The sequence below is a fragment of the Schistocerca americana genome, chromosome 3 (genome assembly GCF_021461395.2).
Source record: "Schistocerca americana isolate TAMUIC-IGC-003095 chromosome 3, iqSchAmer2.1, whole genome shotgun sequence".
Taxonomy (NCBI): domain Eukaryota; kingdom Metazoa; phylum Arthropoda; class Insecta; order Orthoptera; family Acrididae; genus Schistocerca; species Schistocerca americana.
The window spans coordinates 938,536,556-938,550,369 of NC_060121.1; positions in this window are offsets into that span (position 1 = coordinate 938,536,556).

The window sequence follows — 13,814 nt, forward strand, 5'->3', positions numbered from 1 at the left end:
CTTTCTTTTAACTGATACTTGTATTACTGTCCATGCTTTACACTCCTTGTAGTTGTCTCATCAAATACTGTTCATATTTTACTTTGCTCATTTATTTAATGAAAACTGTTACACAGCCACTGCTTTGATTATAATGTTAATGTTAAAATGCAGTACAACCACACTCTCAAACTGTAGGTTCCCTCAAACACCTCCATTTTCCTGCATTTATTTATTTCTGTTTATCTTATTGATATTGCTTAAGTTCCTTATGTATTCTGTTACATTGACAATTGCCTCTTCTATTAATTGATTTGTGTATCACTCTCCGTGGTTCATACCTCCTGATGTAGCCTTGTCTAGTACTAATTTTATTTTATTTTATTAGTTTTGTTTATTAATAGAAACATGTAGGCATGCTATTCCTATTCCTGTCCACTCCATTGTTATTTATGTACTGTTCAATTTTTAACTTTTCATTGCAAAGATGTTACTTACTGTACGTTTCTACTTCAATCTAAATGTGTTACTTCTCTTCCAATGTTGTTAGCAAACATTTTAACCCCTTTGGCGATAATACTCAGTAAATGTCTGAAGATGGCCTTGTAAGCCAAAGACTGGTTAACAATAAAAGTAATATTGTAGAACAAAAGCAAACTGGTGCTTTTCATTTATTATAATGTTGTTCTATCAAGAACCGACGGAAGATTCTGTTAACATGGAAATCTTTTTACTTATCTTAATTTTCTCTTGTTGTTGGCTCCAGTTTTTGCATCTATGGCTACAGTCTTGCAGCTGAAAAATTTTTGATTTGACGTTTTGGATTCCTGATCAATGAATAACCGATGAAGATTTCCCTGTAATACTCTTGATTTTTCAATATCACACCGTTTTAACAATTTCCACTTAATATTCCAAATTACACTGTTAGTGTCGATCATATAAATAAGTCCATCTCCATCAGAGGCATGCCCACTACTACTTACATTCTGTGGTATTCCAAAATTCTAGAGTTTTCAAACTTTCTTGACATAAGAAGAATCATTATCAAGATATAACATTAATGAATCTGGAAATAAATTTAATAATAAGCATTAGATTGTAAAATTAATAATATGAATTTAAAGTATACCAGAAATTTCATAATTTCAAATATTTTTAAAAGAAGACTAATAAACTAACAAATTAATTTCTTTTTATACATTTTATCCTGAAATATAATACATCGAATACAAAATCAAATGCAATTCATTCAGTGATACATCCAAGAATGTTCACCTATAAAAGATTCGGGGTTAATCCTATTAACGGCTACTTCTATAAAAAAAATTTGTGTTAGAAAAGGGTGTATCAGTGCACTAAGTAAAACTAAGTTCAGTGACACTTCTTCTGGTTTTTGTAATGACGATAAGTTTCCAGCATATCAGCTGATGTTCGTAATGCATTTGTCTATGGAGAGATTGTTGAAGACTCTTATGTTAAATTACATACTGGATGTTGCAGTAAAATGAATGGTTAAATTTGTAAACTTAGAAAGGCTCTGTAGTGTTTAAAGGACTCGTCCAAAAGTTGGAATGTTAAATTTCATATGGTAATAACTGAATCAGGATTTGTAAGAAGTGATTTTTAATATTTCGTGGTCATCTAAGAAGCAGCCCATAGTGTGTCTATCATCAATAGAAACCGTATTTGTTGTCTTAAGCATGGCAACTAGTGAAGCCTGTTGGCTCAGCAATTTGTATCATAGTCTTTCTGGCAGTTAAAGAGGTGTTGTACTTTATGAAGACAATATGCCATTAACAAGCCTTTAAAAACCCACAGTTCCATGATAAACTAAAGCATACAGCTGTGAAAATTTTATTTGTGAGAGAGGAAGTTTTAACTAAGGAAGTTACATTAAAGCACATTAGCACAAATGACTAAAGAGCTGTTGTTCTAACAAAGAAACTATGTAAAATAAAATTTGGAAAATTTAGAGCTTTGTTAGGACTTACTTAGAGCCTGTAATTTGTTTTTGTTACACTGATAATTAATAGTGAGGGAGAGTGCTAATGCTATAATGTTATCTTAAAAAAGCAACGTTGTTTTTCTTCGATTTGTGCTATCTTTCATTCTTTAATTGCATTGGATTTTGGTGTTTATTTTCTGTGTGTACTCTTGTCTGCCATTAGTTGTAAGCTGTTACACATTCCATTAAACTATGCACAAACAGGATTCTTTCGTTTTGATGTGTCAGCTGCGGTTTGATTTCCTGGAATAAAGAAACCCCAAAAATGGTCAAGAATTTTTTCTCCATTTGATACTTACTACAGAAGCAATACCATCTGATAGTGTTCCAAATTGTTCTGTCATGAGGAATGACAGCTACACAAGCTCTTCTAATTTCCGGCCTTATCACTTCATGGTATGTTTGTAGCATATGATCCAGTATGTCATTCTGAATGGTCTTGGAAACACAATTAAAGAGTGCATTGGCTTCTAAGTGATCTTTAAACCTGAATCTAATTTAGATGCAAAATTTACTAAAACCTGTAAATATCCCTGCATTTACAGAATGAAAAAGATTTTCGTCATGTCCATTTAAGAGAATTTCAAAGTTTCCACAGAAGAAAATGCAGTTTATAATTTTGTAAAAAAAATCACAGCTCATTTTAGCCTTTATATTATGCTCATTGATTGAAAGTTTGTTTGCCACATTAGCTTTCTCCTTCATACTTACAGTTCCTAAAACTAACAGAGAAACTACATTATGAGTGTGTTTATTAGACTTCATATGCTTTTCAGTTTTGGTTTTCATTTTGTTCATATTTCGAAAGCCATCTTTTATCCACGTTACATCACCTCCAAACAGCAGATAAGGAAAATAAATCAGTGCATTTTTTTTATTTCACAGCTAAAATGCCAGTTTTTATGTTGGTAACATTCAAAATTGAAGCTACCAATATAATTATTATTGTTTATGATGCCTGGTTGGGATTTTACATTACCAGATTTGAATAACCTCTTTTCTTAACTGTAACTTTCTCATAGAGAGAGAGTTGTTAAAACTTAAGATATGTAAGTTCACTTATAGTCACAGAACTTATTTCTTGGGGATGCAAGGCCATTATTGGAGTTTTCTATAGAGGATGATAATCTAATTCTGTATGTTAGCACGCTGAAGAATATGGTACAACACAACGCAAGCAAAGTAAAAAAAAAGAAAAGAAAACAATTTTCCAAGCATGCCAGAGCGACTTGGTACTGTGGGTTTAACAGCACACTCTCTCCCTTGCAGCATCCTCTGTGCACTAAACACCACATAGCTGCAACTGTGAAGCACACGGTGTACACTTATACCTACAGCTGTACTCGACAAACGACTGTAAAGAGCAGGGGGTAAGTCACACTGTAAAAATTTTTAGGGTTTCTTCCTGTTCCATTCATGTATCGAGTGAGAGAACAGTGATTGTTTAAATGCCTCTGAGCATGTTGCAGTTAATCTAATCTTGTCCTCACGATCCCAATGTGAGCAATATGTAGCGTGTGATCATATATTGCTAGAGTCATCATCTAAGGCTGATTCTTAAAACTATGTAAGTACACTTTCTCAGGATTTTATGCCTATCTTCAAAGAGTCTGCCTGTTCAGTTTCTTCAGCATCTTTTTGACACTATCGTATGGGTCAAATAAATCTATGACCGTTCATGCTGCCCATCTCAGTATACATATTTCCTGTTTGTCCTATTTGGTATGTATCCCACACATTTGTGCAATATTCCAGAAAAGGTCACACGAGTGATTTGTAAGCCATCTTCTTTGTGGACTGACCGCATTTCCCCAGTATTTTATCAATAAACTGAAACATGTTGCCTCCTTTATCCATGACCTACAAAGTGTTACACCAAGTATTTGTATGAGTTGGCTGACTCTAAATGTCATTTATTGATATTATAGTCATTGAATACAACATTTTTCATTATGTTAAGCTCACAATTTTACATTTCTGAACATTTAAAGCAAGTTGCCAATCTTTGCACCACTTTGAAATCTTATCAAGATCTGGCTGAATATGTATGCAGCTTCTTTCAGACAGTACTGAAGTCCTGCTGTAAATTTATTCTTAAAGTTCTCTGTCAGACATTTAATGAGTCAATAAACTGAGGTACTGTTCCTAACAGACTCAAATATCCAATTGTTAAGCCAGTGTCCAAAAAAAGGTGATAAAGCTAAGGTTTCCAATGATGGCCAATTTCTATGCTAAAAAGTCTTTCTAAAATCCTAAAGAAACGTATTTTCAAGTGAATCAGTAATCATCTTAATAAACATAAAAATCTTATTAAAAATCAGTTTGGATTCCAAAGCATATTTTCAGTGAACATGGCATTTGCTCATTTGTTAGCCAAATCCTCGAATCCATTAACAATAAAATGTCACCAGTTGGAATATTTTGTCCTCTGTCTTAAGTTTTCGATTGTGTAGATCACAATAGTCTAGTTACGAAGTTTGAGCACTATGGCTTGTATGGTAAAGTAGGGATCTGGCTGGAATCGTACCTAAATGACATATATCATAAGACAGTATTGAATAATTCTGCAACTGTATCTTGCTGCTCTGACTGGGGTACAGTTAAATGTTGTGTACCACAGGGCTTCGTGCTTGGCCCATTACTTTTCGTAATGTTTATCAATGATCTGTCATGGTGTATGATGCAAAAAGCCCACTTCACCCTTTATGCATATAACAAAACCCTTATGATAGGTAAAGTACTAAACTGCAATCTAGAGTACTCCATGACTACTATATTCAAAGAAGCTCTAGATTAGATCTCTTCAAATGGTCAGTACCTCAATGTTAAGAAGAGTCAATTCATAAAGGTTTAAAAGAAACTGTAAAATATTAAATTCGCTCAATTTCATCAGTTTGCACCTTAAAACTATCAAAATTGCATACTTTAGTTATTCTCATTCACTTATGACATGGCATTGTGTTCTGGGGAAACAGTCATGAGGAAATAAAGTCGTTATCGCACAGTAGAGAGTCATCAGTATTATGGGCAGAGTACACCCTAGATGTTCTTGATGCAATCTATTCAAACAATTGGGGGATTCTCACCATACCATGCCAATACATTTCTTTACATATGTATATTGTTAACAATACCCATACAACTTACAGAACAAACAGTTGATACAAGAAGTACACATGATCTTCACAAAGATGTAAAAATTCTCAGCATGATGCAGAAAGGAGTACATTATTCTGGCATATAGTATACAATAAACTTCTAGTTCATGTTAAATCAGTCACTAGGGATAAGCCTAAACTCAAAAAACAGCTAACTCTTTATCTTATGAATAATTCTTTCTGTTCTTTACAGGAATTTTTTGACAATGTGTAATAATTAGTTAAATGCGTTTAATTTTAAGCATTCCTCTAAGAAATAACTATATAGCACTGGAATGTCAATTGTTGACAGAAAGAATATTATTTGAATTAGAATGTAAGCCGTATAATTTGTGTAACCATCATTACGCCTATAATCCTTGTTGTTACTGAACACTTGAACCTCATGTATCTTTTTACATATGATTTACATTGCACATATGATTTAGGTTATAAGTCTCATGACCATTTACATATGGTTAATACTGCAATAATACACTCCTGGAAATGGAAAAAAGAACACATTGACACCGGTGTGTCAGACCCACCATACTTGCCCCGGACACTGCGAGAGGGCTGTACAAGCAATGATCACACGCACGGCACAGCGGACACACCAGGAACCGCGGTGTTGGCCGTCGAATGGCGCTAGCTGCGCAGCATTTGTGCACGGCCGCCGTCAGTGTCAGCCAGTTTGCCGTGGCATACGGAGCTCCATCGCAGTCTTTAACACTGGTAGCATGCCGCGACAGCGTGGACGTGAACCGTATGTGCAGTTGACGGACTTTGAGCGAGGGCGTATAGTGGGCATGCGGGAGGCCGGGTGGACGTACCGCCGAATTGCTCAACACGTGGGGCGTGAGGTCTCCACAGTACATCGATGTTGTCGCCAGTGGTCGGCGGAAGGTGCACGTGCCCGTCGACCTGGGACCGGACTGCAGCGACGCACGGATGCACGCCAAGACCGTAGGATCCTACGCAGTGCCGTAGGGGACCGCACCGCCACTTCCCAGCAAATTAGGGACACTGTTGCTCCTGGGGTATCGGCGAGGACCATTCGCAACCGTCTCCATGAAGCTGGGCTACGGTCCTGCACACCGTTAGGCTGTCTTCCGCTCACGCCCCAACATCGTGCAGCCCGCCTCCAGTGGTGTCGCGACAGGCGTGAATGGAGGGACGAATGGAGACGTGTCATCTTCAGCGATGAGAGTCGCTTCTGCCTTGGTGCCAATGATGGTCGTATGCGTGTTTGGCGCCGTGCAGGTGAGCGCCACAATCAGGACTGCATACGACCGAGGCACACAGGGCCAACACCCGGCATCATGGTGTGGGGAGCGATCTCCTACACTGGCTGTACACCACTGGTGATCGTCGAGGGGACACTGAATAGTGCACGGTACATCCAAACCGTCATCGAACCCATCGTTCTACCATTCCTAGACCGGCAAGGGAACTTGCTGTTCCAACAGGACAATGCACGTCCGCATGTAACCCGTGCCACCCAACGTGCTCTAGAAAGTGTAAGTCAACTACCCTGGCCAGCAAGATCTCCGGATCTGTCCCCCATTGAGCATGTTTGGGACTGGATGAAGCGTCGTCTCACGCGGTCTGCACGTCCAGCACGAACGCTGGTCCAACTGAGGCGCCAGGTGGAAATGGCATGGCAAGCCGTTCCACAGGACTACATCCAGCATCTCTACGATCGTCTCCATGGGAGAATACAGCCTTCATTGCTGCGAAAGGTGGATATACACTGTACTAGTGCCGACATTGTGGACGCTCTGTTGCCTGTGTCTATGTGCCTGTGGTTCTGTCAGTGTGATCATGTGATGTATCTGACCCCAGGAATGTGTCAATAAAGTTTCCCCTTTCTGGGACAATGAATTCACGGTGTTCTTATTTCAATTTCCAGGAGTGTATGACCCATTATACATCCTGGTGATCCATTTACAGCAAGGATCCATGGAAATTGAAAATAAATAAATATAGTATTTCATTATAGATAACTGCATCCTCTACAAAAATCTGATATTATTATTAATAGTATATGCAAGGTCATTAATATACAACATGAACAGGAAGTGTCCAACACACTTCCCTAGGGCACACCTGATCTTACTTCTACATCTGACAATAATTTTCCAACCAGAATAGCGTGCTTCATCCTCTCTATAAAAAAATAAATCCATGTTATAGTCACAAATTTCGCCTGAAACCGATACGATCGTTCTTTGTGGTACTGAGGCAAATGCTTTTTGGAAATCGAGAAATGCTGCATCTACCTAAATACCTTGATTCACAGTTTTCAGTGTGTCATGTGAAAAAGATTTGAGTTAGCTTTCACATGATCGATGTTTTCGGAATCCATGGAAGAGCATGTAAATAGCCATGAAGCTTATAACCTAAACCATATGTATAATGGTTAGCAAGCAGGAGGTCATTCTATTCGACATACCCTATTAAGTTTGATCTCAAAATGTGTTCTGAGATTCTACAACAAATCATTGCAAAGTATAATGGACGCTAGTTTTGCGGATCACCTCTACTCTTCTTCTTGTAAACAGAAGTGACCTGTGCTTTCTTCCAACTTCTGGGCATAGTTTTCTTTTTTTGAGTCTACAATTGGTTATTGTTAGATGAGAGGCTAACTCAACTGCAAATTCAATATAGAATATGATACAGGTTCCATCTGGTCCTGGTGCTTTGTTCACTTTTAACGTTTCCAGCTATTTCTCAACGCCACTGACACTAATACTTGTTTCACTCATCTTTTCAATGGTATGATGATTAATTTGGGGCAATTGCCTGGGTTTTCCTTTGTAAAGGAACATTTGAAAAGAGAGTTAAGCATTTCTGTTTTTGCTTTACTAGCCTCAGTTTCAGTTCCTGTCTCACTTGTAACTGATTGAATACTACGATTGGTGACACTAACAGCCTAGATGTAAGACGAGAATTTCTTTGGGATCAGTGAAATATCATTTTACAATATTCTGATATGGCAGCCATTGAACGCTTCATGTATTGTTCTGTTGACAGCCAAATGTGTTGCATTCAGCATCTCTCTATCCATGGAACTATGCTTTGTTTTACACATATTATGCAATAGTCTCTGTTTCCTTAGAAGTTTCTTTGCAGTTACTGTATACCATGGAGTCTCCCTTAGATTATAAACTGTTCTACTGAGTACACGTCTGCCCAGTGCATGATCAACTATTCTTTTAAACTTGAGCCATAGTTCCTTTGCATGCTCCAGCCATGTGCATAAAGTTTCGAATTCCTCATTGAGATACAATACCACTGATTTTTTAACTAGTTTACTGTACACATATATCTTTCTCTTGGTTTAACTGTCCTTTGTACTTTGGTAATCACTGTTGCTACAAATGTGTCATGGTAACTGATACCTGTTTTGATGTGGACATCCTCAAAGAGGTCAGGTGTATTTGTTGCCTTTAGATGCAGTACATTTCCATCATGAGTGGAGTTCCTAACTATCTGTTGTAGGCAGTTTTCAGAGGAGGCATCTATTAATGTTTCACAGGATATCTTATCACACCCAGCAGTAACAAAACTGTAATTTTCCCAATTAATTATCAGATGAGTAAAGTGTCCACTGATGATAACAGTGTTATAGGGGAACTTATGGACAAGTGAACTGAGTGTTTCTCTAAAGTTTTCGGTTACACCAGGAGATGAGACTGGTGGGCAATAGAAGGATCCAGTTACCATTTAATGCTCACCCCTGACACTGTGTCATGCTCAAACAATCTCACATGCAGCTTCAATTTCTATGTATATGGCTTTGAATTTCTCGTCTACTGCAACAAATACACCACCTCCATTTCCCATTTGCCTATCCTTTCGATATACGCACAAATTTTCCCCAGAAATGTCACTGCTATCAATTTCAGGTTTCAATCAGCTTTCTGTACTTAATGTAATGTGAGATTCACTGTATGTATGAGCTCTTCAAACTCTGGCTCTTTGTTGTGAGTGCTTTAGTAGGTTACCATTAGGATTTTGATATTCTCACCAGTCACAGACATTTCTTTCTATCTTACACTGATATTTCTCGGTTTCCTACAGCTATCATTATCTGGACTGAGTGGAAAGCTGCCTAATCTAAAAACCCCTTGCGTGCACCCACACACAGTCAGCTACCTGAGTACCAGCCTCAGATGTGTAGTGCACACCTGACCCATTTAGGGGGACCCTACAATTCTCCATCTTATGGTGCAAGTCCAGGAAGTCACAACCTTTGATGTCTCTGGATCAGTCCTTCTACTCGACCCAGAATCAAAGCGCTATGATCAGTTCTGGGGACAATGCTGCAAATTGTGAACTTCGTTGAAACTCTACACACAAGGGTGATCTTCTCAAGCTTATCTGCCAGTCACTAGAATGATCAATGTATGAATGATTTGGAGCACAAATGACACGCATTGTATGTTCCAAGGTGTGTCGCAGTGTGCAGTAGGTTGCACCTTATTCCCTCTTTGAATGAGCCCCACGGGCATACACACTGAGTGTACCTGGTCTTTTTTCTGTTCCTTGCTGACATTTCCATAAGCAGTACCATTATTTGCCGTACGTCTGAACTGCCGAGTTCCCTACTCGTTTGCATTTGCCTCCTCTTGACGCAGGACGCAGCAGGTCTCCCCAAAACAGATGGAGTGAGTCCCACTGGCTCAGTTTCATTTTCAGTGAGGGATGGGACCTAGAATTTCATGGTTATGGGGCTCCGTATAATACTCTGAGACCTCCCTGTTCTCCATCTACCCTGCACAAGACACCTACGTCTACCATTGACACACCATTCACAGTCAAATGGATGAATACTAATAGATCCCGTACTTCCCTCTGAGGAGACATCTTTGGTACTTGTACCCTAGGTACATAGCTCTTGGGAGCTCTTCCAACACACCGACTGGTGGCAATTACCAATCATTTGACAGTAATCAGGGCAATTTCTACCTCCTTACGAACGTCAACCAACTCATACCATGTTCAAGAATAGCATTCACAGTGGGGCTGCATTCTGATTGGTGCAGTGTGTTGAAGGACAACGAAAAACTTTCTTTGAACTAATCTTGCTGACTGTCTTATAATCTGTTGAGATAAAAAATACTAATTGCCTATAGGAATTGAAGGAAGTACACAAAACGAGATTTCTATTAAGACAAAAGAAAAACCTATGATATAAATTATTAGTTTCTTAACTAGTTTCGACATTAATTATAGTTGTTAACACACTCGATTTATTAGATGATAACTGCAGATAATATCTACCCCTCTTGAAGGAAAAGCTAGATGCAACACAATATGTTATTCACCAAATTTACCACAATAACTGAATCACATGTGATGTGCTACGAATCGGATTATGCACAAGACAATAGCAACTTCTGACAATTATCAAAAATGTAAGTTCATTTGCTCTGATATACAATGAAATTCGGTGTTATTCATTCTTTGGTAGTAACTGTGGATCACAAACATTGATTTGATATGAAATAAATTATCCACGACACTTGTGCCGGTAATTTACGAAATTTTTCAAAACTGTTCTCCAAAAGAACCTATGTCTTACGTAATTATACAGCGAAATTGGAGAAAAACTGTTTTGAATGAGGATAGGCAGTCTGATCTCAAAAATTTTATAAGAGCATAAATAAATTTAAACCTTCATTATAGTGCAGCACTCGCAAATGTTCGAAATTTTGCAATATATCACAATACAAATGAGAACTAAATTAAAGATTATGCAGAAGCGATGTGAACAGTAACATACGCGAATCTAGAATTTAAAATCCGCACACAAATCTGGCACACCTGTTCTCGCACAAAGGAACATTCCGAAGTCAGCTTTTACATATAAATTAAAATGCAAATTGCGCTGATTTTTTTGTTAGCTGTTTCAGTGATAACTTTTACATTGGCGTGCCGAAGATAAACACTCCATAATCAGTTTTTGTCAATCAAAATCGCGTAAGGTGCAGCAACAACAAAGCAAGTCTTCTCATAAAGCAAGTCATTTCATAAACTGGAGGGTGATTGCTGACTTTAAGCGTAAGGATTATATATTTCACAAGTATATTTTAAACAAAGAATTAAAGAAACAGGGCTCCTTATATTAAATGTTATCTATAACATCAGGTGGCAATTGGGAGGGGGTCTCAATTAGACAGTGCCTATACTCGAGCCTCCACTACCTAACACACTACACAACACACATACAAGCCTAAGCTGTCTGTCGACTGCTGAATGGGACAAGTTCTTCGGTGTTGGTTTTTTACTACTTATCGGTGGCTGTCATCTCACAAATTATGGTGATGATGAAGATTTCTGGTTGAGAAATGAATAGCAATTTCTTTCGACACTTGATTAAATTTGTGCAAGAGGTCATAAGACTATAATATATGGAAAGAACGGGTAGGAAATGTATTGAGCCTATAATTGCGAAACGTTGCTTTCACCATGTTCTAACATAACCATTGTGACACTCTGTCTCATTTTTGTTACCCATAGCAGTAGCAGCGCCATCAGCAAGCGACACTTGCGAATATGATATGAGTGCGAATACTAACATATATAGTGACTTCTAACATAGGTGTGTATTTAGTACAATAACAACCGACAATTACTAAAAAATCGCACAACGGTTGTCGCTATTTAGTTTCCTAAGAACCCTGGGAGGTGTGAAGCAGTATATCACAGGACAGTTCATTTACGATTCTCTTGTAACTTACAGGCGTATACTGGATAATGTCGTTTGCCTTCAGCACAAAAAATTGCTAGTTAACACCAGAAGACCTGACCGTTCGCAGAAAGACGTCTTATATCTACCCAACAAAGCTGAGTTTTGTTCAATACACTGTCAGCCATATCAGTGAAAGTGGAACGTAGGAAACCTACCTGGGACATACTAAATAAGCCATCAGATCTATGGTTATCACATATCGTAGATCGGTAATAACACACTTCAGATATCGTAAATTTATTACACACTGAAGTAAGCGAGAACATCATGGCAGAACAAAAGTTGCGCGCCGAGAGAGCAACACAGTCCAAAGAGATCATAGACAAAGAAGGGCGCCACAGATCTGTACCTTTAGGGAAGAGCACATAGATGTAACAATAAGTGGTCAAAAGCAATATAACATATTCTCAACACAGAAGAGACCAGTTGCACAACTGTTGCTATATCAGAGCCACAAATGTCAAGAACCTTCAACACATTCGCTTTTGAAGCAAAAATAATTACATTTACAAAAATTTTCGCATATTAGAAAGTCGAGTGAAGTGTAAGTATGGGTGAATCATTAGTCTCAATAAAAATTTCTAAGTGTTCAAGTGCATATGATAATAACAGACATAAACAGAAATATATACTTCTCATGCATGAAATAAGTGTTTATATTCTGTGGCTTTCTGCTGAATAAGCTGCAAATATGCACATATTCGAAAATATTCTTCATGCATAAGTTATAGCTTATGTCATTGAATCAGAGTTATTCGGATGTTGTTAAATGTATTTCACGATATCTGAAGTCTCTTGGTTGTTTAGTTAGGTATAGAACGCAAAACAAAACAATTATTTCGTAACTTAAGTAGAAAATAATTAAAAAGAAACATTATCCTTACGACGCATGTGACTATCTGCTTCCTCACCGGTTTGAGCGCTGCTGTCACTCCAGCTGTCAAACGAAAACTACTTTCGCACCAGAGAGGGTCGTGACTCTGCTTTCCCTTCGTGGGGGGTGAAACTCATATGGAAACTTCTGGTAACACGACCTTTGTTCACTGCCAGTCCACTTGGAGCACTTAAATTTTATCAGTCCTTCATCTCGCTTTCTTTTGGCTAATTTTCAGGCTTTGCTGTTTGTTTTCGTTTCTTAGTTAATAGATGCTGGTTTCATCACATTCTTTACGTTTACATGCGACGCATCTTCAGAAAGACATGTTACGGTGCGAAGCCGATTTGCTATCCCAGTTAAATATGGCGCCTGAAAACAGCTGTTACAGTTTCTGATTTAGTCAGCACACTCATTATTTCTCTTCAATTAGACGGTCAGTAAAAGCCTTGAGTCTAATATTTCTGCTTATCTTTCACTGTAAAAAAGCTACTCCGGCCATATTAGCTGATTTCTTTTAAGAAACAAAACGTGACCTAATAGCCCAAGCACATTCCAAAAAAGATTGCGTTTCCATGGGTGCAAAAATTGATTGTGGAATTGGAAAACCGGCAACTGGAAGCGGATTTCCAGAATAGATTTTAAAGTGTTTACATTACTACCCAGAAGTGGTATTGGGAAATCAGTTTACGAAATCCGGTTTTGAGAGCCCCATGTAAACAGGGTGACTGTGTTTCCGATTACGACTTCTCGTGGGTAGTGTACTGTTTGAATTGTATTGAAAATACGAGGCTTTATACATAGCTATTTCAACTGGCACTGACGTCCAGCTGAAATAGCTATGTTAATGCCTCGTACTGAAAATAGAGAGAGATTCAGAAAAATGTAGACCGTCTTTGATAGTTACTACGCTGAAGCGCCAAAGAAACTGGTATAGGCGTGCACATTCAAATATGGATATACGTAAACAGGCAGAATATGGCGCTTCGGTCAGCAACGATTATGTAAGACAAGTTTCTGGCGCAATTGTTAGCTCGGATACTGCTGCTACAATGG